Source organism: Choloepus didactylus (genome assembly GCF_015220235.1).
Source record: "Choloepus didactylus isolate mChoDid1 chromosome 25 unlocalized genomic scaffold, mChoDid1.pri SUPER_25_unloc1, whole genome shotgun sequence".
In the NCBI taxonomy this organism is placed as follows: domain Eukaryota; kingdom Metazoa; phylum Chordata; class Mammalia; order Pilosa; family Megalonychidae; genus Choloepus; species Choloepus didactylus.
The window spans coordinates 1,848,388-1,869,441 of record NW_023637606.1 but is presented as its reverse complement, the minus strand read 5'-3'; the positions used below and the strand labels follow the sequence as shown (position 1 = coordinate 1,869,441).

Here is a 21,054-nt window from a genome sequence, read left to right as displayed (position 1 = left end):
CAGGTCGGCCCTGTATCTTAACAGGGTCCTCCCCACCCCCAGTAGTGCACCTGCACTGAGGAACCTGCCCCTCTTTGGCCCAGCTCAGGGGGCTGCACAGCGAGTCTAGGCCAGCCGACCTCGATCGGGGGTGACTCTGCCCCCAGGGGACACTGGCCATGTCTGGGGACATTTGTGGGTGTCACGACTGGGTGGGGGGCTGCTCCTGGCATCGAGTGGGGGGAGCCTGGGGCCACTGCTTGGCACCCTCCAGTGCCCAGAGAATGATCCGGCCCCAATGCCAGTCATGCTGAGGGGTGACCCTGCCCTGTCCTTCCCCTGCATGGGGAGCAAGCCAGCCCGGGTGGGATGGGGCACCCCAAGACGCCTGGTTCTCAGGTGAGCCTGGACCCAGCATCTAGCAGATACTCTGCCAACGCTAAATGTCAACCTCAAAGCCAAACTTGCAGGTGCTGGGGAGCTCCCACTGTGCACCAGGCCCTGCCTGCCCCCCTCAATGGAGTGGGGGACACTCATCCAGCTGACACCATCGATGCCCAAGGACCCAAAGACAAGACAATCGTGAGGCCCAGGCCACCTCACCAAACGGGGGGCAAAGCGCCGCCGGCCTGGAGACCCTTGCTGTCTCCAGGGAATCCCCTCTTGGGTTCCCCTTCTCGTCTCCCCCTCCCATCCTCCCAGGCACCTGACTGGGCCACCCTTCGGTCCTCTCTGGAAATCAAACCCATCCTCCAGGCATACGCTCTGCAGCCTGGCCAGGTCCCATGCTGGGCTGAGTGTCTGATGTCGCTGTCCACCCCGGGGACCCTGGGGCCACAGAGCATGGGGACAGATCCCCCAGGCTCCATCCCCGGGGGCCATGGGAGCAGGGGAGCACTGGGCTTCCGTCAAGCCAGAGCTGACCGCCTGGTGGCCAGGAGTGAGGGCCCCCTTCCTCCTTGGGTCCCCGTGTCCTGGGATTGGAACTTTGGGGACAGGCTGGGTTTCCCGATGAGCATGGTGGCTGGCTGAGGAGAAGGAGCTCCCCGGGGTCTGTGTTTAGGCCCCGATGTAACCCAAGGGGGCTCTGTGACTGTCCCCGTGCCACGAAACCAGATTAAACTTGCCTCTTCTGCGCACACTGCACCCCTTTCCGCAGGGGCTGTCAGTGCTACGGTGGATGGCGGGGTGCTCAGGTAATGTCCCACCTCCTGCCCCACACTTCCAGGCCTCTCCGCAGGGTCCCATGGCCCATTCTGACCAATGGGCAAAAGCGCAGCTTGGAGAAACCAGGAGTGGACCCTCAGCTGTTTGTCTTGTCGCTGACAGGACCAAGGAGATCACCCCAGAGGGTACGGCTCCAAGATGGTGGAGCCTCTGTCAGATGTGCACTGACACGTTGTATCAGTCAGCTATTGCTGTGTAACAAGCTACCACAAATCGAGCACGTAAAATAACACACATTTATTATCTCTCGGTTTCTGTGGGTCTGGGGTCTGCGTGCTGCCCACCTGGGGCCTCTCTCAAGCCTGGCAACCAGGGTGGCAGCCAGGGCTGGGGTCTCATCTGAAGGTTCAATCGGGGCAGAGTTCCGGAACATTCCTTTCAGGCCATTGGGCCAACAGTCTCAGCTCCTCGCTGGCCGTCCCTTGCCACATGGGCCTCCCTGATGTGATGATGGAGCCAGCAGGGGACAGCCTGCCGGTGGGTCGGAACTCAGGATCTCTTGGGATCCAGTCACGGAAGTGGCATCCCCTCCGTGGTGAGGAATTCTGTCAGCTAAAAGCAAGTCATGTGTCCTGCCCACATCGAGAGTCTTCCCTTATCCCCATTTTGTCAAGGGGGCTCAGGCTCAGCAATGTCAAATCACCCCGCACAGAGTCACCCTGTGCTGGAGCCAAAGCTTGGGCCCCCACTCCCCGCTCCAGCTCCCCAGTTACAAGCTGGTGGTCGGGGCCGAGGAGGGCCAGGGGACCATGTATCACCACAAGGAGCTGCCCACACGGAGACCACCCCACTTTTGTGGCACCCACAAAAATGGACACGTCAGATCCTAGAGTTGGGGGGCAGTGGTGGGGGCTCCAGCTGGACTGGGACGGACAGGCTGTCCGGCAGGGGTGCTTGTGTGAGCAAAGGAGGAAAAACAAGATTTTGGAGGTGCATGAAGAGCACCATTTGCCTCTGGGGGTGGCATGGGGAAGGCCTGGGTTGCTTGAATGTGGGGTGCATGTGGTGAAGTGTCTGCAGCCTGCAACCAAAAACGGGGTTCAGACAGAACGGCCCCTGGTCTGCTCCAGTGCAGCAGCCGTCGTTGCACAGAATAGACTAGAAACTTGGGCACCGGGCACAGACTGGCCCCAGTCCACCCGTCCCCCATAGGGACCTGGTCTTCCACCAGGAAGATCTAGTCCTGGGAGTTTCTACCATTTTCTGGAAGAATCTATCCCATGGAGCAGAACACATGTGGTGTCTTGGGGTCACACATCCCAGCTCAAGGCCTCCAGGGCACCCAAGTCGGGGTGTCTTCAGAAACTCTCCCTGGTTCTCTCACTAACTCTGCGCTCTGCTGCTAGAGCTGCTGAGTTCCAGAAAGTTCCCTCGTGCTCACCTTGTGTTCAGGATGATGGGGTGATGGGCCCTGGAAAAGTTAGGGGACGGATGGGAAGTCGACTCGGGCAATGAGGACCCCAGCTTGGAATGAGGCTTTGGGCAGAGCTAGTCATCATGGCCGAAATGGGGGGGGCCCTCCCTGCTCTGGAGACGGAGGTGCAGGCTGGACAGTGTCTTAGTGGGAATTGGGAAAAGGGGGTGCCTTCCTGGCTTAGCTGATACAGGGCGGAGAGTGGGGTGTGGGCTGGCATCCCAGGACCTCCCTGTCAGCCACATACCCAGGGGTCCCCCAGGGGTGCACCCAAAGCAGGGGGATTCCATTCCCCTGCCCCTGAGCCCGCCCCACCCCGGCTCCCCGTTTCCTGCCCCTTTGACCTCCCTCCTTCCTGACCCCATACACCTGTCACCCCTTCCACCCAGGGTTAAGTGCCATGCCCCTCGAGCTCCATTTTCCACCTTCCCCTGTGCCCGGGCACGTGGCCTCCATAAAAGCCAAGAGCAGGGATGGAAAAACACAAAGTAGCGGATCGTAACGCTCAGTTCCTAAACCGTTTTATTTTCTCTTCTCTCGTTCCGGCATGTCTGACATCCTGGATTTTGACCATAACTCAGGTTGGGTCCCCAGGGCCCCGAAATGGAATAATACAAGTTCTGACCTTTTCTAAAAGAAACTCAGTACCCAAGGGTCGATTCTAACAAAGTCGATTCCCACAATGTTTCCCCAGAAGACTGAGCCCCTTCTAAGTGGCATGGCATTCTTCTTGGTGACAGCAAAGTATTTGTCCAAGAAAAATCCAGAGCTAGAGTCTCTAACTCCCAGAGAAGTAAAATATATTTAACTGCTTTCCCTTTCTTTCTCTCTCTCTCTTTTTTTAAACAGGGTAAAGTGGTGCTTCCTGGGAAAACTGAAAAAGGTATGTAAGCGTTGTCTCTTACTTCATGGACTCGGAATCTCTTGTTTTTTTTAGAAAGAGGAACAAACAAGCCACAGTGTTTTATGTGCACATGACACATGGGGCGGTTGTGTCATCAGGAAAGGCGCTTTGGGCTTGGAGCCAGATAACCTAAGATCAGGTCACAGACCCAGCACGGACGGGCTCCGTCACACTTGGACAGACTTCTTTCATCGCTCTGTGATGGAAATAATGTTCTCCACCTCCCGGAAGTGTTGCAAAGATTAAAAGAGGCTATGGGCATAAAAACGCGCAGCCTGAAACCAGACATCTAAGTACGGTGTCTCGTAAATGTGGGTTGAAGCTGTGAAACCATGATTGATTTGGTAATTTGTGTGTTTCTAGGAATTTCTCCATGCCAGCTAGATTATCTGATTTGTTGGCATTCAGTTATTTGTGGTGTTGTTTGGTGAGGTCAGTACTAATTAATGTCCCTGCTTTCGTTGCTGATTTTACTTAATTGTATCTTCTCTTCTTTTTTTCCTTTGTCAGTCTAGCTAAAGGTTTGTCGATTTGGTTGATCTTTTCCAAGAACCAACTTCTGGTTCCGTGAATTCTATCGTTTTTCAGTTCTCTAATTCATTCATCTCTGCTCCAATCTGCATTATTTCCTTCCTTCTGCTGACTTTGGGTTTGATTTGCTCTCCTTCCTTCTAGTTCCTTAAGGTGTAAAGTTAGGTTGTTGGTTTGAGCTCTTTCTTCTTTTTCAATATAGGCGTTTATGGTTATAAATTTCCCTCTGAGCGCAGCTTTAGCTGCATCCTGAAGGTTTTGGCATGTTGTGTTTTTGTTTTCACTCTTGCAAAGTATTCTCTAATTTCCCTAGCAACTTCTACTTTGCCCCATTGGCTGTTTAATTGACACGTTTTCCATGATTTATTTGGGAAGGGCGAGGACTCGGGAAGCAGTGCTTCAGTGGGGACATTTGGCGGTGCTCTTGGAATGGACTTCTATCCCGAGGCCATCTCGGGGCACTTTGCTTGGGAGATTCGGGTGCTTCCTGTCTGCAGAGCTCACTGATGGGGTGGAGGGAGGGCTGGTTTTGGGGTGGGGGAGGTCTTACCCTGCACCCTGGCTGGAACCGGACTCGTATGCCCCCGTGCCTGCTTCCTAGGACTGTAGAGACATGGATGAAATTGGGCGTCTGAGGCCCGAGCTCTTGGCCAGGCCACACATGTTGGTTAGTGGTAAGACTGCAAGGAAGGGGGTGATGGTAGCAGAGTCTCGGAGACCAAGCCTGGGGCAGCCGGTTTTGAGCCTCCAAATCCTACAGGGTACCGGCTGCGGAGTGAGCACCGGAAGTGTCCAGAGAACAAACCCCCTGGGCCAGAGAGACACCAGAGGGCACCAGCAGCCCCCTTCCCATGCCCCAGCCCAGCTCCGTCTCAGGACTGAGTGTTTTCGAGGCATTTCAGGTCCCTGTTCTCTGCTCCCCTCGCATCTTTCTGGGGGAGCTGCTTTCTCCAGCTCTCCGTCCCCTAGAACCCCGGCACATCCACCCACAGAGACATCTCCACCCCAGCAGGCCTGGAGACCCCCGTGTGCTCTTATGCATAAACAGTGCCAGTGTGCCCCCTCCCTCCCCACCCTTGGGGCTCAGAACCTGAGTCAGTCATGTCTGAGCAGAGCCAAAGGCACACAGCACCCCTCTGGCATCCTCAGCCCAAGCTTGCATGCCCCCAGGCACGGGGCGCTCACTCCCTGCATCCCTGAGGTGGCAGCACCACACTGGAAGGGTTGTGGCCTTTGAGCCCCTTGGATCCGGGCCCCTGCCACTAACCAGGGTTGTAAAATGAGCGAAAACATGCCTGACCCCAGACCGCGGTGGGTGCAGGATGGAGAGGACAAAGGGCAACGGCTGCGATGAATCGGAGTTGTAAGTCCAAGTTCAGCTCCCTCCAAGCTTTTCCTTCTTGTTTGGCCCCTGAGTTTGCCAGACCTCTGCTTTGTGCAGCCTTCAAGTGTCGTAAGCTGGACACACCAGACTAGGGTGAGGCGAGCGAGGCATTTGTCTCGAGGACAGAATTTAGGGTAGTGCCAAAGAACCCAGTCATCATGATAAGTCATATTTTTTTTCGTTTGTTTTTATTATGGAATATAACAGCTATAAATAAAAGTGAAAACTTTCAGAGTGCAATATAACACATGGTTAGGGAGCTAAATTTCAAAGAACGTTCTGGGTCCCAGTTCCACCATTTCAGTTATTAACTTGTTGTGAAACATAACATATATACAGAGAGGTGATAACTTTCAAAGTGCAATTTAATGAGTAGCTATAGAGCAAATGTCAAAGAAAGTTATGGTAAGTCATATTTTAATATTTTTCACAAATCAGAATTAATGCAAAAAAACCCACATCTGTGGTGAACAAATGATCAAAATTTTCAATAAGGAGGGGAACAACTTCCCCCTATTTCCAACCCCGTGAGGCCCTGTCTCTTGGGAATATAAAACGGAGCCGCCACTGTGGGAACCCTAAACCCAGAGCCGGGAAGACACCCCAGAGAATCAAAAGTGGGGGCTCATCAGCATTCACAGCAGTGAGGTTCACAATTGCCCAAAAGTGGAAAGAGCCTAAGTGTCCCTCCATGGATGATGGAAAAACACAACATGGTCCAACCGGATGGTGGAATATTACTAGGCCGTGAAAAGGAACGAAGCCTCGATCCACACAATGCCACGGACGAGCCTCGGAGACATGTTGAGCGAAGGAAGCTAGACCCAGATGCACAAATACCACTGATTCCACTTACAGGGAATTTCTAGAACCAGCCGGTTCCCAGAGACTGACGGTAGGTCAGAGACAACAAGGCTGGGGGCAATGGCAAGGAGAGTTGTTGCTCGGTGGGCAAAGAATGTGTACACATCCTGGAAATTTGTGTCAAATAAAAGCAAATACCTAAACATAAGAAAGTTCTTGGGCTTTAATGAACATGTTGATCTTTTGTCCCTCACAGATGTTTTGCAGTAATTTTGAATGTTTAAAAAAAATGCCGCGTTCCTAAATGTCCCCCACCAATGCAAGGGGGTGTGGGGCCCCGTATTTTAGGCGTGATCATTCTGGAAACCCACAACTTCTCTAATAAAGGGGGAAAAATGCAAAAGAGAAAAAGTCTAAAATGTCACACTGCAATATGATCGGTCACAGTGCGTGAGCTTTCTGGTGCTCTCCTCAATTTTGAGTCCGAGATGAGGACCCTGCTCACTTCCCGCTGGTTTCCGCCTTGCACGGTCTCGTTACCACACACCCAGTGATGATGATGAAGATAAAAATGACTTAAAACACGACTCTTTACCAGTGCTAAGTGCAAACCCGCCGTGCCCCGTCTGAATCCTTCCAAGCGCTCCACAAGTGGGGGATGGCGGCCTCCTGTTCCACTGGTGACCTCAGGGCTCAGTTGCCTGGAGGAGGCTTGGTGGGGGGCTGAGGATGAGCCCCAGGCGGCCTCCTGGAGCCCCTGCCACACCTGGTTTTCCAGGGCACACATCTGCACACGGTCACAGTGCGGGATCTCCTGCCCCGGCAGCCGGGCAGCAGATGGGACTGAGCTGCCCCAGGACTGGCTCGGAAGTCGGGGGGCACATGGACATGGGCTGCTGCACCTGCCGGCAGGGATGCCCAGAAAAACCCAGTGGATGACGGCCTGCGGCTCCAGCCGGGCCCTGGCCCTGCTCCCGGGCAGCTCAGCCAGCCCGCACTGACCGCCTCCACCCACCCAGGCTCCCACCTGCACTTGCCTGTTTGCAGACCCCCTCAGCAGCTCTGCAAACATCTCTTGGGCACCTGCTGTGGCCAGGCCCGGCCACTCTGCCTCACCTGGGCAGCAGGGCTCACTCTCCCCATTTTATAGGTGGGGAAACTGAGGCTCGGGGGCTGAAAGACTTGGCCGGGCCTGGTGGTGAGTCAGTGAAGGGGCCAGGGCCGGAGCTGCCAGGGTCTTTGCAGAGCCCTCCAGGGCCATCACTGCTCTCCCCGGGGTGGGGGAAGCAGGAGGGAGGACGGCGGCTGGCAGCTGGGGGTTTGGCGAGAAGGTGAGCCGAGAAGGCAGGCTGTGAAAAGCAAAAGGGCACGGGGAGCCAGCTGGGGTTGTGCGAGGGTGGCGGAGTCTTGGTGGGTTTTGTTTTTCTTTCCCGGCTTCCCTGACATTTTCTGGACATGCCAAGGCTGTGGCAGAAGGGACATCCTTCGATGTTTAAAAAGACAGGCAACGAGCGGCCGAACTCAGGAGGCAGTCCCGAGAAGCTCTCCGTCTCGGGAGCGGCTGGCACGAAGGAAAAGCCTCCCAAGCGCAGGGCTCAGACCATCCGGAATGCAAGCGGACGGAGAATCACACAGACGCCCCAGAGGCCACACGCCAAAGCCCAGACCTGCCAGCAGGCAAGCACCCCAGGCACATCCACGTGGCCAACAGCAAAGGGGACGGGGACAGTGTGGCCGCACAGGAAGCACAGAGTTTCTGCAGCAGCCCCCAGTGGCCTGAGGAAGGCCTAAACAGTGTCCCAGGAGGGCGTTTGAAGAGATGACCGAGAGTGTGACGTGGCTACAAGTGCCTTCCCTTCAAAATGGCCATCTGGCTTGAACTCGACCGAGCAGCAGGTTTCTTTGTTAGTCGGTGTGATTCGCTGCCTGCTACATCTCGGAAGTCAGGGCTGCGGGTGCAGCCGGCAGAGACCCAGGGCCCTCCCCCTTCCCGCCACCACCACGATCGTTCAAACTGAGGGTTTGGGGTCAGGAGCAGGTATTATTTTTATCATCAAATACATTAACTTCGGCTTGGAAGACACAGTTTACGTGACACTGAAAGCTAAAACGAGAGAATTTCCTGGCGGCTGCCCCAGGCCCGTATCCCGCTTCGTCTGCTCTGGGGACCTGGGTTTTCTCTTGAGGTCACACACTCCTCTGCTGTATTTATTAATTATCCATCGCTGCGTGACATTGCCACTGTGCTGGTTTGGAGCTGTTATGTCCCCCAGAAAAGGCCGTGTTCTTTTAATCCATCCCTGTGGGTGTAGACGTGTTGTGGGTGGGACCTTTTGATTTGGTTATTTCGGTTGAAGCCGGCCCAGGGTGGGTCTTAATCCCCTTGCTGGAGTGCTTTATAAGAGGAATAAACACACAGAGAAGCTGAGAGATGAAATTCAGAGACGCTCACAGAGAAGCTGAAAGAGGAAGCCACCAAAGCCAGAAGCTGGAAGCAACGAGACCCAGGAGAGAAGGACCAGCAGACGCCGGGCATGTGCCTTCCCGTGTTACAGAGGAGCCCTGGGTGCCGGCAGCCTGTCTTTAGGGTGTGTGTATCGTCCTCTCGACGCTTTGAGTTGAGACATTTTTGCAGCCTGAGAACTGTAAATTGTGCATTAATAATTCCCCACGGTAAAAACCAACCCATCTCTGGTACATCGCATTCCGGCAGCTTTAGCAAACCAAAACAACCGCCCTCTTCCCAGCTTCGCTCAACACCCATTTATTCTCTCACAGTCTCTCTGGGTCAAGAGTGGGGGCCCGGCTTAGCTGAGAGCTCTGCTCCGGGTCTCGCCAGGCCCCAGTCTGGGGTCCACTAGGGCCGCAGTCTCATCGGGAGGCTCAAGTGGGAAAGAGCCGCCTCCGTGCTCACTCAGATGGTTGGCAGAATCCCTTCCCTGGGGTTGGAGGACTGAACCCCACTCCACTCCCAGGGGCCACACTGCCAGCCTCTGAGGACACCCCAGCTCCGCAGCCAGAGCCCGTGAGGATTCAACGACATGGCGCCCGGAGCAGGGGCCGCCGGGGATCTTTCCGTGCCTCCGGTCCACTTCCTGGTGCCGCCATTTCTCAATCCCGTGAATGTCAGAGTAGGGGTGACCTGGTTCCTCTTTCCACCAGAAGCCCCGCACTTCCTTAAAGGCTTGGCCGTGTTTCTGCGTTATCAACAAAAGGCGTAATGGAATGTGGACGGCCAAGAAAGCGGAGGTCAGAGTGAACAAAACCACACGCTTGCGCTCATAGCTGGAAATTCCACCAGGTCATCAAAACCCCATCTGGGCCCAGGCCACAGGGAGGCAGGTGGACGTGCTCTTGCGGGGAGCCTGGTGCACTTGGGGTGCAGCCGCCGGCACCCCCATCTCCACGGCCTGGAGGCTGAGCCCAGGCACACCCGGGAACTGAGACCCCCTCCCTCCCCAGGGTATCATCTGGGGCTCAGTGCACCGCAGACACTCAGCAGTGGGGGCTACACTTGTCCGTTTCTGGAAGGTTCTACAGCTCTATAGGAGTTTCTCTGCACAGTGCAAAAGTGGGTTCTTCCCCGGCAGGGCCCGTGTACCCCATCACCGAGGCCTTGTGAGGCTCTGCCAGCCATGTCCTCCTTGACTCGAACCCCCCGGCCACCGTTTACCGGAACCCACATCCCAACTTGACAAGTCAAAGGAAAACTCTTGCGTATTGTCCTTTCGGTGTGTTTTGGGGTTGGACCTCGAGCTGGACGCGGTTTGATGGGCACCTACGCGGGGGCTCGCCCCAGATGTCCTGACGCCTGATGCTCGTGCCCGGCTGCCCGATTGCTGAGCCCAGGCCCTTGTGTTCACTGCTGGCAGGCGCCTGTCTCTCCTAGTTGTGACGCCAAGGGCTCATGGTCTGGGGGACAGCCCCGGCCTGCCCCACTTCTCTCTGGAACCAGCCGGAACCAAACCCCAAGTGCATTTCCGGGGAAAGCCCATTCCCAGGCCGGGGCCACCCTTCATGCAGGATTTCCCACACAGCCCCTGAGGACATTTGGACCCACATCATTCTTGATTTTGGGGGGTCTGTCCTGGGCACTGGGGGTGCTGAGCAGCACTCGATGCCAGCAGCACCCCACCCCCTGGTCGTGACAACCACAAATGTCCCTGCACATTGTCAGTGTCCCCTGGGGGACAGAATCACCCAGCTCCAGGCCCTGGCTCCCCCCACCGGGCAAGCTTCCCCGCTGCATCTCAGCCAACGTCGCCAAAACCCTGCCAAGGCCTTAAATCTATTAACTTAATCCCAACGTCAACTTCTTTTTTCATTTTTAACTTGAAAAATAAATGTCTCTAATTACAGAATGCTCCTGGGGGGACCCTCTCTAGCCCCACCGCACCCTGCCCTGCTTTCCAGGACTTTCCAACGGCCACAAGGTTGGCATGTCGTGTCCCTGGAGATCCACAGCCCTGGATGACGTCCCGTCGCCCGGCGGAGGGCTGTCACATGTCCAGGATTCTCAGCCGCCGAGAGCGTCCAGGGGGCTGCAGCAGGGGAGCCGGCCTGGGGGTGACCCTCTGAGCGTGCGCCCCGAGCAGGCCGTCCCCTCGTCCTGCAGGCCTGCCTCTCTCCCTGGAAGAGCCGAGCACACCTGAGAGGTGGGCGGGGTGTGTGCTCACCTGTGGCGTCTGTTAGGCACATCAGGGGTGGCCCAGGTGGCCCACCCTCGGCCGCCAGCCCCAGGAGATGCCTGACTGGGGGCAGCTCGGCCCGGGACATATGGTTCCCTGGGTAAAGTCCCTGCACCGCTGTCCCCAACCTCCTCCGTCCAGGTTGCCATTCAGTGCCCAGGGCCACACCTGAGCTCAGCAGAGTAGCCGTCCCCAAAGACATCGGACCCATGAATCCGTCCCCTCACGGGGCAAAGGGGACTTTGCAGACAAGATTACGTAAAGGAACTTCAGACAGGGGGTTCCTCTTTGGATTATCGGGGGCCCCTGTCACCACAAGTGTCCTCGTAAGACGGAGGCAGGAGGGTGAGAGTCAGAGAAGGAGACGTGGCGGCTGAAGCGGAGCCTCAGAATGACGCAGCCTGGGAAAGACGCGCTCGGCCATCGCCGGCTTTGAAGAAGGAAGAGGGGACCATGCACCCAGGAATGCGGAAGCTTCTAGAAGCTGCAAAAGGCAAGAGGCAGGTTCTCCCCGGAGCCTCCGGGAGGACCCAGCCCTGCCGACACCTTGAATTTAGCCCAGTGAGGCCCGCTTTGATCTTCTGATTTCCAGAACTGGGAGAGAGCAGGTGTGTGTCATTTTAAACCATGAAGCCTGTGATAATTTGTTGCAGCAGAATTAAGAAGCTCATCCATCACCCAAGGAAAGTCTAAGCACCGTAAACACTCCGAGAAAGCATCTAGCACAGCCCCATCATGCTTGCATGGCGGTGGCTTCTCGGAGGGGATCACACTGGATGGGCCTTTGTAACATGTGTAGGAGTTCGTTCGTCCAGACCCGAGTGAAGGCCATGGCCAAGCTCAGGACCTGCCTGAGCCAAAGTGGGCACTGCTCTCCCCTCTTCCTCAGCCCTCCTGCCCTCCATTTCCTGAGCGTCCCCCTGCACTGGCATGGCGCCCAGGTTATCGCACTTAGCCTCGGTGCTGGGAAGTCGAGGTAGGACAAGAGCCAGTGCAGGGGATCGGCTCCCTGTGGGTCCCCACCCCCGGGTCCCACTTGCGGGTCAGGCCCTGGACTCACAAACTCTCACATGGCTCTGCAGTCATCCCCCGGCCCCCGGAGCCGGGAGAGAGAGAAGACGCCACCCCCGCTCACCCACACGGGGACAGAGAGCAGCTCTTTATTCTGTTCCTGTCACCACAGTGCTGAGCCGCCGCGTCATCCCCGTCCCCATCGCTGGCCCCATTGTCCATCCACTTCCGGACAAGCCCCCCCAGTCTCGGGACCCCGTGCGCAGAGCCTGTTTTCTCCAATTTGTGGGTACCTTACTCACCCCCTTTTCTTTAGCCCCTTCTAAAAATAGCCACCCCAGCAACCAATTTAGCGTCCGCACAAAGGGATGGGGGCTGCGTAAGAGTCACAAGACGCCGTGTCCCAGCTGTAGCGTGAGCGCTCTTTCCAGAAACATCCACACAGCCAAGACCTCTGCAGAGCCAAGCGTCCCGAGTCCCAGCAAAATGTCACAGACTCACGAACGGTCACGTCCATCACGGGGGGCTCCCACCCTGGCCAGGATGACCCTGGGGGGCTGCAGGGGGTACGGCCACACTGTACACTGAGGCAGTGCAAAGTTGACCTCACCTCTGGGTGACAACCTCGGGGGTGGGGGCCTCCTCTGACCCCCACGAGCCCTGCATCTCACGATCATCCGACCTACTGACGTGCTAGGAGTCTGCACACATTTAAATACACAAACTGGGCGGGAAGGGAGAGAGGAGGTGAACCCCAGAAGCTGGGGGGTCACCCTGATCTACATCTCACCCTTTGGGAATTTATTTTGGTGCAAGGTGTAAGCAGGGATCAAACTCAGAATTTTTTGTAAATAATTAATGTAGGGTTCCTCCGTCTCAGTACTGCTGATGTTGGGGCTGGGTCATTCTCTGGGATGGGGGCGATGAGCAGCCTCCCTGGGCTCCCCCCACTCACCCCCACATTCTGACAGCCAAAAATGTCCCCAGATCACCCCTTGTCCCCTGGGGACAACGTCATCCCTGACTGCCATGCCAGTGCTAGGTGCCACTCGGGTAACAGAGGGCAGGAGGGCTGGAGAGGGAGGGCAGGGCAGTGAGCCAAGCATAGCCTTCTCCACCAGGGCCTAGACGAACTCCTACACATCCTACAAAGGCCCATCCTGTGTGATCCCCTCTGAGAAGCTGCCGGTCCGCTATCCAAGCACAACCGGGCTGCACTAGATGCTTTCTCTGTGTGTTTACACCCCTGTTTTGTAGTCTCCGTTTTGGGAGACTCTCTTTGTCAGTCTTGTCTAGATGTGCCCACTTCATAAAATTGCTCAGCAGCCTTCCTTGCATCTTTGTTCTGGTCTGGGCATAATCTGTGGCCCAAGTGTCCGTTCCTTACATATTCACCAGTAAGCCCGCCCGAATGACGCATCTGTTGGAGAATCATTCTTTGGCAATAGTGAAAGTATCTCTGGAGACTGCTGTGAGCTGCGATTTTATCCCAACTTTGCCCCTCGTCCCCAGCTGATGGTGAATATAATCTGGATATAATCGGGAATTTAATGCTACTCCGTCACCTTTCAGATTTGCTTTCTGTGTAGTCACTGTTCCAGTTTGCCAGAGCTGCCATTATGCAAAATACCAGAAATGGATTGGCTTTTATAAAGGGGGTTTATTTGGCTACAATAAACCGGTGGTCTCCAGGGTGCATGTGTTACAGCTTCACTTCTTTTTACTGCTGAATAATATTCCACTGTACAGATGGACCATATTTTGTTTCTCCTTTCATCTGCCAATGGACGCCTGGGTGGCTTCTGCCTTTTGGTGATTGTGAATCACGCTGTGATGAACGTCGGTGCACAAGTATCTGTCCGAGTCCCTGCTTTTGGTTCTCTCAGGTTCAAGATTTTATGACACTTGAGGATGTACTTCTCTTCCTTGACTGTGGCTCCTCCGAGGGTGGAGGCAGTGTCCCACTGCGGGCGCACAGTAGGTGCTGAACCAGTGCACAGTAGGTGCTGAGCCAATGCACAGTGAGCACTTAACCAGTGCACAGTGGGTGTTGTACCAACGCACAGTGGGTGCTGAGCCAACACACAGTAGGTGCTGCCAATGCACAGTAAGCACTTAACCAGGTATTGCAGCAGCGCACAGTAGGTACTGAACTAGCACACAGTGCGTGCTGAGCCATCGCACAGTAAGCACTTAACCAGTGCACAGCAGGTGTTGTACCAATGCACAGGTGATGCTGAACAAGCACACAGTGGGTGCTGAGCCAGCTCACAGTAAGCACTTAACCAGCACACAGTGGGTGTTATACCAGTGCACAGGTGGTGAGCCAGTGCACACTGAGTGCTGAGCCAGCACACAGTAGGTGCTTAGCCAACACACAGTAAGCACTTAACCAGCGCACAGTGGGTGTTGTACCAAAGCACAGTAGGTGCTGAACCAGCGCAGAGTTGGTATTGAGCAAATGCACTGTGGGTGCTGAACCAGTGCACAGTAGGTGCTGAGCCAGTGCACAGTAAGCAGTTAACCAGCGCACAGTAGGTGTTGTACCAACGCACAGTGGGTGCTGAGCCAATGCGCAGTGGGTGCTGAGCCAGCGCACAGTAGGTGTGGAAGCCACTGAGTTTGCTGCAGTTTCTTACAGCCTCCCCAGGAGACTAAGGTGCTACTCAAGGCTGCACAAATGACTCTTGGCTGGAGCCCGGGTTTAAGAAATCTCAGTGCGTTGGGGAGAGAACAGGGAGTCCTGGGTTCGAATCACGGTTCAGCCACTTAACCGCTGTCAAGGAAACTGCTTCATCTTTCCGTGCGTAACTTCCTGGAGGGTGGAAATGCACTAACATCCGCCTCCCCAGTTGCTGGAAGCATCAGCTGGGTCCGGCACTGGACATGCACCACGACACACACATGCCCGTTCGCATAAAGGGGTTCTAATAATCAGCCCCCAGTTGGGGGCCTGTGGGACAAAGGTGGCGATGGTCGGAAAGGGCCCCGACAGAGCCTGAAAGATGCCCTGTGCACCTGGCACCCACGTCCTCGGGGACAGGGCAGCCAGGGCCGGGCTGGGTGGGGCTGACTCTGCTTTCTGCAGAAGTTCTAGAAGGCAGCAGGAGGGTCATTGCAAGGAACCAGCTTTCCTGATCACAGGCTGCCTTGGTGGGTCCAGAATTCATGGGGCAGGGGGCAGCAAGGGCAGGCCGTTTCTCTTGGGTGCAAGATGATAGCTCTCTGCTGTTGAAAACCGCCCCATTTGTGGCAACCCCAGGAAACCCAAGACCCGTACGTTCATCCCTTACCCAGCCAAGACACCCGAGTGCCCTGCCCCGGGGCTGGTTACATGGCAGAGGAACCCCACATGGGGTCCTCAGACTCCATCCCCAGCACGGCGCAGGTTCTGGTTTCTTTCACAAATCTTGATGGCTTTCTGCCAAGCTGCTTCTAGAAGCTCTTAAAGAAGAGGAGACAGTGGCTCCTGGTGCCTGGTGCCAGGATAAGGCTGCACGCCCTGCTCCCCCAAGGTGGCCAAGCTCATTGGGCCCCTTTGTCCCCCCAGAGGCCCACTGGGCACCCCAGCTCCACCGGGGCCGAGGCTGCAGGCGGGCTGGCTCTCTGGACCCCTCACTCAAGGAAAGTTGCAGCTCATGTTTCTGCGAGCAAGAGGGGCAGGAAAACATCTGCAGCCCACATTCAGAAGCCGGGGCCACCTGTCCAGCCCCCCTAGCCCCAGGATGCACCTGGGCAGCTGCCAGGGGCCCGGGGTGGCTCGGGGGTGGCTCAGAGGCTACGGAGCTGGACGACCCTTCTCCGAGATGGGCACCATCAGACCCAGGCCCGATTTGGGGCCACTGAGCACGGCTCCCGCCACTCGATGCCAGGAGCAGCCCCCCTCCCCAGTCATGACAACCATAGATGTCCCCACACATCACCAATGTCCCCTGGGGGCAGAGCCACCACAATTGAGACGCACCGTTCCCAGGTTTCCATTGATTAGACTTCAGACTTTAGTGCCAACAGCTCCCCTGGGTGTGTACGCGCTGAGGCACTGGCACACAGTGGGTGTGCAAGAAATGTGCATTGGTCACGGCGGATGGGGGCACAGCTCTCTGCAAACCCAGCACCCCAGGCATGCTGCAAGGGTGACTTACTCCTTTCAAGGCCTTCTTTCCTCCCAAACTACCATTTACTTTTGTTTCAGTATTGGATTTTTTAAAAAAAAACAAAACACCCTGTCTCATCTTCTCTCCAAACACCGTGTTCTCTGCTGCAGACATCCCTCAACTGGGGAGAGAAACTGCTTTCTCGCCTCAAGCATTGTTTTTCCTCTTATAAAAACTGCCCACATCCCGCCAGCCCCCCTTTTTAACAACAGAAAGGGGCAAGGGTTGGATCTCCGGACTCCAGGAGGAAAGAATCCAGAAGCTCCGCGAGCTGTCAAGCTACTGGTTGCGGAAGTTTTAAAGCAGGATGGAGGCTGATTTCTGTTCTTTGCAAAGACAAGGAGCTGCAGCTGCCCACCCGCCTCCCCTCCCCACGGCTGCTTGCCGGAAAGCATGAGCTAATCCATGCAGGCGGGGGCTGCCAGCTCCCCAATCCCTCCCCGGGGCCCCCCTTCCCCGGGGCTGACTCACCCCAGCACGCCGCGTCCAGCGCGAGCAGTCACCTCACTGCCGGGCTGACTGGCAGCGAGCAGGGCTCTCCGAGCCGGAATTCACTGATGCCAACTTCCCGGGCTGCCGGGAGCTCCCCGCCAGGCCACGCTTTTGGGCAACACTTCAACTTTTTCACGGAGAAGTCACCAGAAACTCTGGGTTTTTAATGCCACACCTACATCTTGGAGTTATTTTTAAAAGGGAAAGAGTAGAAATCAAGTGTGCAGCAGTGTGCCCCCCGTTCAGTGCCCGAACCTGGCAGCGAGGGGCGAATGTGGGCTGGGATTATCTCAGGCTCCGTGCCGCTCAGAGGTGGCAGCTGGAAGGTGCTGGAAAGAAGCCGACGCTGGAGTCCGGAGACACAGCTCGAGTCCCGCCTTGGCCTTGCGTATTGGCTATCAATGCTGCGTAACAAGCAACCCCAAACGTAGCGGCTTAGGTTGGCAGATGTTTGTGAGTTTATGGTGTCATGGGTGGCCACTCAGGGGCTCACGAGACCAAAAACCGAGGTGCCCTCCAGGGCTGCACCCTCACCTGGAGCTCAGGGCTCTCCTCCCAGCTCATTCGGTCAGGAGCCGGTTCCTTGCGGTTGTAGGACCGGAGGCCCGCATTCCCTTGCTGGCGTGTAGCCGGGGGCCGCTGTCAGCTTCCGGAAGCTGCCCCTGGCTCCTTGCCATGCGGCCCCCTCCACCCTCAAAGCCAGCAACAGAGAATCTCCCTTGCGTCGAATCCCTTTTGGACTTCAAATCGCTCCTTCTGGAAGGGCCTGTCCCGTGTAAGGGGTCGCCTGATTAGGTCAGGCCCACCGAGGATAATCGCCCTTTCTGAAGGTCGAACGTTATTTACTCACAGACACGATATCCCACCCGTTCACAGACCCCTCCCAAACTCGAGGCGGGCGAGGTCGCTGGGGGTCAGCGTGGAATTCTGCCCCCCCTCTTTGGGGAACCCTAACCCCTGCCTTGACTCTTCACTGCCAAGGTTGTTATGGAAAGTTCAGGGTGAGATAACGATGCAACAGATACTTCGTAAATTTCAAAACAGCCCCCACGGGAGAGGTGAGGGGGACCCCCAGGCACAGCCCAGGGCGGTTGCCACAGGCCCCACGTTGAAATTGGGCGGCAACTGCCCTGACTCACGATGGGGCCTAAAAACAGCCGACTGTAAATGAAAACCCTAAATCCGGAGCTTACTGTCCTGAGACTCTCCTTGTTTTCCTCAATGGCAAAATTCAGGAAAGAAGCATTAATGTGGGGGTTCTTTTGAGTGATTCTGATCCAGGAGTCTTCACCCAGGGGACACCAGGCAGGGTCAGGGGACATTTGGGGTTGTCACGAGGGGGGACTGCTGGGGGGAGCCCAGGGAGGCTGCTCGGCACCCCACAGTGCCCGGGACGCCCCACCCCAGAGAAGGAGCTGGCCTCAAGGTCAGTCGTGCCCAGGTTGGGGCTGATACTGAACACGACAAGGGGGTTCACTGACACCCCTCGTCCCTGGCCATCCCCGGAAGTCACATCTCTCCCTGAGTAAGGCACGGGGAAGGAAGTTGGGGTGCAGGTCCGTGGGAGAAGACGCCACCTCCATCTAAATCGGGCTGGGGAGATGTTCCCACCCTCTACCCGTGACCCTCCTGAGGGGCCAGGTGGCCCTAGCAGGAGGCCGATTGACACTCAGTGCCACGCAGTTGAAAACCCAAGACCCTAAGGTGCCCCCGGGAGCTGGGCTGGGGCTGGTGCGGAAACCCAAGTCGGCCCCAGCTCAGCCGCAGCCTTTGAAAACGGGGGGATGCAGAACCCGAGCACGGCGGGAACTCGGGAGCCCTCGTCTGTACCTCTTTGGGGAGCCCCATGTGTTCCCCAGGGAGGCCCCCCTCCTCCCGCCTCCTGCCTCGCCGGGCACATTTTCCACATTCTTTTCCTTTTACGTGCCCAGCTCAGCCAACTTGCAGAAGCATCCTCCGAAATCACATTCTTTCCCTTCTGGTAAGAGAACAGCCTGGGCTGCGACTCGGATGGCCGTTTCTCGAGCAGGTTGGGAGTGGCACTTTCCCAGCTATGGCAGCTATGTCCGGAATTCAGACAGATCGCCAGCATTTTTGTGTCTCACTGTCATGGTTTCCTGCTCAGCCGGAAAACACCTCCGTGCACAGGGACGGGATCATAGGCTGGGAACAGGAGCCGGCTTTGCCCTCATGGGTTTCGGGGCTGGAGGGCGGGAAGGCTGGCCTGGCTCCAGGCACATCGGGCTTCATGGTTTCCCCAGCCGGGACGTGCCCGGCAGGTTTGGGCTTCCACGGCTGCATAGGAGCCCGTGCCTGGGAGGCCTTAGTGCTAATAGCTCAGAGCCCAGGCCTGTTGTACATTTCTTGGCTTTGCACCCTAGAACAGCTAGGTGCAGCCCACCCACCCACAACGGGGTCTCCAGTACCTGTTGTCCATGCCCCATCCCTCTGGGCCATCGGTGTACACAGTCAGGTTTACAGCGTTGCCAAGACCTAAGTTAAAATAGCACCAAAATGTGGCCCCTCCACACAGTGGAATTTTATTCAGCCTAAAAAGGAATGACGTACGGCATCGTGGATGAAGCTTGAAAACATTATGTCAGACACAGAAGGACAAATAGCATCTAATTCCCCTTACATGACGTATCTAGCACAGCCAAATTCTTAGTGACAGAAACTAAATTGGAGGTTATCAAGGGGTGGGAAGTTGTCACTTAATGGGTGCTGACTTTCTGTTCAGGCTGATGACAAAATTTTCGGTGACGGACAGTGGTGGTGCAGCCACTAACCCAGGGGCGCAGAACTAAACCCTTCCCCATGGGGTAGCAGGTGCATTGTTCTAGTTTGCTAATGCTGCCGGAATGCAAAACACCAGAGACGGATTGGCTTTTATAAAGGGGGTTTATTTGGTTACACAGTTACAGTCTTAAGGCCATAAAGTATCCAAGGTAACACATCAGCAATCGAGTACCTTCTCTGGAGGATGGCCAGTGGTGTCCAGAAAACCTCTGTTAGCTGGGAAGGCTCATGGCCGGTGTCTGCTCCAAAGTTCTGGTTTCAAACTGGCTTTCTCCCAGGACGTTCCTCTCTAGGCTGCAGTTCCTCAAAAATGTCAGTCTCAGTTGCTCTTGGGGCATTTGTCCTCTCTTAGCTTCTCCGGAGCAAAAGTCTGCTTTCAATGGCCATCTTCAAACTGTCTCATCTGCAGCTCCTCTCTCAGCTCCTGGGCGTTCTTCAGAGTGTCCCTCTTGGCTGTGGCTCCTCTTCAAAATGTCACTCTCAGCTGCACTGAGTTCCGTCTGCCCGTCAGCTCATTTATATGGCTCCACTGATCAAGGCCCACCCTGAAATTTATCTCATCAGAGTTATCAGCTACAGTTGGGTGGGGCGCATTTCCACGGAAACACCCAAAGGGTTCCAATCCAATCAGCACTAAAACTTCTGCCCCACAAGATTGCATCAAAGGATATGGCTTTTTCTGGGGGACATAACACATTCAAACCGGCACATGCATCTAAACTTGAGCTTCTGGGTGGCCATGGATTCCCTGCACGGAAGGTGGACTCACCTGTGCTTGTCTTGGGCATGGCCAGGCACACGGAGAACCATCTCCTTGACTCGTGAACGCACCGGGGGCCTTGGGGGTCACAAATGCAGGTTGCCTTGACTTCCAGAAGCTTCTGGGTGCCAGGGGTGGGCAGGGCCATGGGGGGGGGAGCATGGTCAGTCCCCCGATGAGCCCTGGTTTGGGGACGAAATGCACACCCTTGTTCTGCCGCTCACCAGCCGCACGGTCTTGAGGAAGTTGTCACGTCTTTTGGCCTCTGTCTCCTCACCTGTAAAAAGAGGCCATCGTAATTTCCCCTTCACGCCCAGAACAAAGAAGGCAGCTCCCTTAGCCACACCGGGGACCCTCATGACTGATACAGACTCCATTCCTGCAGCTTCTCCTCCTGCCTCCTCTGGGCCTCAGTTTCTCTGCCTGTAAAATAAAGTTAGAGCAGAAACCCAGGGCTCCCAAGCAATGAGAGGAGCCAGTGATCTTGTGTTCTGTGCGTTTCGGGTGTTGTTTTTAAGCTGCGGATCCCTCTTTTAAAATGGGATCTAAATTACGGGGGGCAACGTGCGTGGCTACCATCTCAAATATGGCGCTGGTTTCACAGCGGGAAGCAGGCACCCAAATTCATCAAATTGAACCCTTTGAGCGTCTTCGGTTTGTCATACGTTGATGACACTTTGTAGTGGGGTGAAGCGTGTCCCCCCCAAAAGATACGCCCAAGCCATGAGCCCTGGTGCCTGGGAACGGGACTTTATTTGGAAACGGGGTCTTGGCGGGTGGGATCAAGGTCAGATGAGGTCAGGGGGGCTTTGGGGGGCTTCTGAACCCCAGAATGGGTCCCTATAGGAGGAGACACCCGGAGACACACACAGAGGGAGACGGCCGGGGGACCCCAGGGGTGGAGATT

The 21,054-nt window shown here is 56.0% G+C and overlaps 1 protein-coding gene across 2 annotated transcripts in view; it reads left to right on the top strand.

Moving 5' to 3' along the window:
- GNG7 (G protein subunit gamma 7) overlaps positions 1-21,054 on the top strand; it is a 166,647-nt gene that overhangs the window by 124,261 nt on the left and 21,332 nt on the right. For both annotated transcript variants that reach the window (XM_037823786.1, XM_037823787.1), the window contains one exon: positions 3,470-3,503. The gene's annotated coding sequence lies outside the window, so the exon portion shown is untranslated. The remainder of the gene's footprint in view (positions 1-3,469; positions 3,504-21,054) is intronic.